This window comes from Babylonia areolata, chromosome 5 (genome assembly GCF_041734735.1).
Source record: "Babylonia areolata isolate BAREFJ2019XMU chromosome 5, ASM4173473v1, whole genome shotgun sequence".
Lineage (NCBI taxonomy): Eukaryota > Metazoa > Mollusca > Gastropoda > Neogastropoda > Buccinidae > Babylonia > Babylonia areolata.
Genome location: NC_134880.1, coordinates 18,229,853 through 18,234,852, shown reverse-complemented (window position 1 = coordinate 18,234,852; position 5,000 = coordinate 18,229,853). Strand labels below are relative to the sequence as shown.

General features: G+C 45.5%; 1 pseudogene; it reads right to left on the bottom strand.

The window, feature by feature from the left end:
• Positions 1-5,000, bottom strand: part of LOC143282219 (uncharacterized) — a 95,507-nt pseudogene that overhangs the window by 73,665 nt on the left and 16,842 nt on the right.

Sequence of the window (5,000 nt, the reverse complement as noted above, 5' to 3'; positions counted from 1 at the left end):
GCCGCCCTGTTTTCATGTTCTTCATAATATTACAACCCCATCATTCAAGTTTGATTTTCCAGTCAAACTTAGAAGAAAGGGCGAGAGCGGGATTCGAACCCACACCCTCACGGACTCTGTGTATTGGCAGCTGAGCGTCTTAACCATTCTGCCACCTTCCTCCTTCATCATTCAATAACCGATGAATAACATCGCATGGTCCATTTTTTCTCCCTTCTTCTCCAGTAGTGTGTTGTGCTCGTAAACAAAGTTGCTTGGATTATGAATATCTATTGCAGCGTAAGAGTAAAGAAGCATTTCAAGATGCAGGTTTGTCAGGGAACAATATATTGAACGAATAATGCACCTTTTGTTTTTGTTTTCTATTGACAGCTAGCCACCGTAAGTAATGAAACAACAGCAACAACAACAACAACCCCCCCAACCCCCCCCCCCACCCACCCCCCTAAAAACAACAACAGAAAAACATAGACAAATACAACAGACTGATAAATAAAGAAACATATACATATACGATGAATTAATAAATAGACATATGGATAAACAAAGAAACGAATAGATAATCTATATTTGTGTGGTGTGCGTGTACGTGTGCCCCCCCCCCCCCTCTGTGTGTGTGTGTGTGTGTGTGTGTGTGTGTGTGTGTGTGTGTGTGTGTGAGTGTGACCCAGTGAGTGTGTGCTAATCACAAATCCTTATCCCGACACTAACCCAAACCTTTTTACAGTCTCTCTCTGAGTCGATGAAGTACATGCTTACATGCAGCACTATAGTAAAGAGAAAAAGAAAGAAAGAAAGAAAAAGAAAAACACACACACAAAAAAAACCAAAAAACGAGGACATGAAACGTGGATGTTTGGGGAGAGAGGAAGATAGGAGAAATCGGAAGTGAGCGTTCTTTCCACTGTGTTTGTTCACATTTGACTTCTGGTAGAGTTTCACGTGTTTTTTTATTTGTTTTTTTATTTTTTTATCTTATTTTATATTTTTTTTAAATGTTGGCCATTTGATCCTGATATAAGTGGATATGTCCACAAACACTGACCCTTGCACAAGACTCAAGAGATCTGACAAACAGACTGACAGATAGACAGACAGACACAGAGACAAGCGTACACAATCCAGAAAACAACAACAACACAATGGGTAGTATCAGGGAACACAAGTTAGTACTGAAAACAAAGGAGGCGAAATTGTACTGGCTCTTTGTGCTGCAGCCTTTGGGGCTGGTTGGCCCTTGGGAACCATCCCAGCGCTGACTGTCCTAAAAACCCTCTTGGTCGAGAGAGTGGGGATGCAACTTGGGTAAGACACTCTCCACTATTATCAAATTCTGGCCCGGATAGTCAGAACAGCAAATGCCTCCTCGTCTCAACCCAATGACTAGCGTCCAGACCACCACTCAAGGTCTAGTGGAGGGGGTGGGGTGGGGAAGGGGTGTGGGGTGGGGGAGGGATACCCACGACTGTGCCAGGATTCGAACCAGTGCGCTCAGATTCTCTCGCTTCCCAGGCGGACGCGTTACTACTTCTAAGCCAGTACTCTTAGCCCGGGAACACCCGTGTCACTACTGCCGACGAAGGCTAAACCAAGTAAAGGGATGTGTCTGAAGTCAGTGAAAACACCGCGACCTTGCCAATAATCACTCCTCGCCTCGCTTCGACCCGCACCGCCTTGGGGGTTCCCTTGGCATCACCTCACGGGGGCCAGCGGGGATGTGGGATCAATTAAGGAATTAATCGGCCATCGACCCACTGCACTGCCAGGGATGGTCAATTATTTCCAACACTCGTCTGGAAGCGAGGAGTAGGAGGAGGAGGAGGAGGAGGAGAGATCTGCAGATGATAACGTTAGCCTCAGATCACTCCGGTACTGATGTCACGTTTCAAACTTCCTTAGCGAAGTGTGGGTGAGGGGTAGGGGGGAAGGTGAGGGAAGCGGAAGAGAGAGCAGGGTCGTCCGTGGACTCTCTCTCTCTCTCTCTCTCTCTCTCTCTGTGTCTCTTAACATTGATCGGAAAAAGTGTGGGGTAGTTGACTGGTAAAACCTCTCTCTCTCTCTCTCTCTGGCCACCAGGGGCTGCATCATGTAACTTTATTTTCGTTTTAATCAAAAGTTTTCAGTACTGTACCAAAGGTAGAATAGAAATGAAAAAAAAAAGAAAAAAAAAGAAAAAGAAAAAGAAAGAAAAAAAAAAGAACGTTCCACATCTGCGCTATTTCAGAGAGAGTGAGAAAAAAACAACAACAACCAGACAGAATGATATGCGAAGTCAGCAAAGATACACGAGCACCAAGTAACTGGTCTCTTTTTAAGCTGACTAATAGACTTTTTATCCTAAGTTTGGGTTCTCTTCAGTTGGTTCAACGTCTGACGTGTGTTCAACAAAACAACAACAACAATAATAAAAAAAACAAAAACTAAACAAAACCAAACGAAAAACTACAACAAAAAATCAAAACAAAAAACCCGGCCCTAATGCGGTCGGTTTGAACAATAATCAACATAATATGATTCGATTTGATCACCAAGGAGCAACTAACAGCAACAACCACCAACGAACGAAAAGTAGTTTGAAACCGAAAGGCCGAAACGCCGATCCTTGTCCTACACAATTAAAAATGATAATGAAAATGGATACTTGTTGAGCGCTTTTCTCCCTGAAAGGGAGCTCAAAGCCCTTTACAATGAACATAACACACACACACACACACACACACACACACACACACACACACACACACACAGACACCCGCACACACACACACACACACACACACATGCAATCCCCCCACCGCCCCTTATGCCATGACGATATTACGCAAAGCATGTCACCTCACCAAGGTCAGGTCAACCCATGTCCACCACTCCATGAACACAGAAAATACATAATAGTCAGTTGTGTCCGACTATGACCACTAGAACAGCAGAGGAGGTAACTGCTGTCGCAACGATCTGGGCTAGAATTTGATTATAGTGCAGAGTGTCTTGCCCAAGTTACATTCCCACTCTCTCGGCCAAGAGGGTGTTAGAACAGTCGGCGTTGGGATGGTTCCCAAAGGCCAACTAGCCCCCAAGGCTGCAGCACTAAGAGCCAGTGCAATCTTGCCTCCTAGTTTGAGAGTCATAGTCCTTCACAAAGGATTAAGCTGTAAATGACTTCCCACTGCAATGGAGAAACCATTGGTCATATAGCTCTTACTTTGCAAAGGGACGAGGTTATAGTCAAAGCAAGACAAGCGACCATGCCGACAGTCCTCAGACAGAATCCCTCCCCCACCCCTCCTTAAGACCCCCCCCCCCCGCGCCCCCCCCCCCTCCCCCATCTCTTTCTGGCTCTTGGCCAACAGAAAGGAACTATTAACAAATTAAACGGCCATAGACCCGCGTTAGGAATGGTAAATGAATTCCAACAAATCTGAAAAGCGAAAGTGGTTTTGGGGGTGAAAGGTAGGTAGGGTAAAGGGAGGGAATTGGGGGGGTGGGGGTGGGGGGGTCCGAAAGACACTCTGTCACGATCAACCTACCCCCATGATGACTCTTCCAGCGTTTCACGCGCTGTGTTCCCACTTCTCACTTCTACGTGGAGTCCACAGGGAAAGGAAAGGAGGAACAGGTGGAGGGGGAGGGGGGTGGAGGTGAGGGGGTGGGGGGGTGTGGAGACAGGCGGAAGGAGTGGCGAGGGAGGTTGGGGGGTGGGGGGTTGGGGTTCTCGTGTAAAGTGTCGTCTGAGAGTGATGGTGGATTCTCTAGATAACTGGAACTCCGGTACGTCTGAACGGAGAGGCGAAGAGAAGAGAGGAGAGGAGATAAGAATTCTGTTTCACTTTGTTTAACGACGAACCTGATTCAGCTTCGATTTCTTTCACAACGGCGATCACTTAGGACTCATGAGGTTTGAACGTTTGGAGAGAAATTCCAGCAGAACTTACAGATCTGCCAGTGGTTCAGGCCAATGCCCTTAGGAGGTGGAGGGGGAGAAGGAGTATGGTTGTCGGAATGGGGAGAGGTGTGAGACGAAGGGTTACTGTAGAGTCTTCTCATTTACATAAAGCGTTTACGGGTTCTTGGTTCTTGTTGCTTATAGTCCAGCCGACAGCACGGGGCTATACCAGGACTGTCAAACCATACAAATGCTCAACCGCGTCAACGCAAAACTGTCATATCTACACACACACACACACACACACACACACACACACACACACACACACACACACACACACACACACACACACACACACACACACACACACACACACACACACACACACACACACACACACACAAAGAAACACTCCAAGACAAACCTACAAAACACAGTTCATGTATCACAGTATCCCAACCATTTAGCTCCTTATGGCAAATAAGACAACGCCATGCTGAGGACGCCAGCCATACCGCTCAATTCATCCTCCCAGATTACAAAATCTCTAAAGAAAAGGAAAAAAAACCAATACTTCAAAGCCAAACAAAAAGTACACATGAAAACGCCATATAGGCAAATAACACTGCAGAATGGGCAGATAGTGCCCATCCCAGTGTTTATATCTCACTATCTAATCGCCAGAGCAAAACAGCACAGATGGTACATCATAGACTGCAGAAAAGAGAAGAAGAAAAAAAGTGTCAAGGCTTGCTTGAAAAAAGAAAGGGGAATGGGGAACAGTGAAGAAAAGAAAAAAAAAAGGCAGAAACAAAGAGAGTGATAAAAAAAAGGAATCTTTTAGCACAGAATTTCCAGAAGGTGGGGATGCTATTTCTATTGAAAAACCCCCGGTATACCCACTGGGGCAGATGTTTACAGGTAGATACAAGCATACAAGGTAGTGTGGGTTATGAATTTGCATATATTCCTTATCGCACGCACGCAAAAAAAAAAACAATTGCTCGTGCGCTCCGTACACGCTGTACAGAGTGACAGCACACAGACTGTCACTGAACTAATTGTTTTTTTTGTTTTTTTTAAACAGTCAGATTATAAACCAGTTCTTCAATGA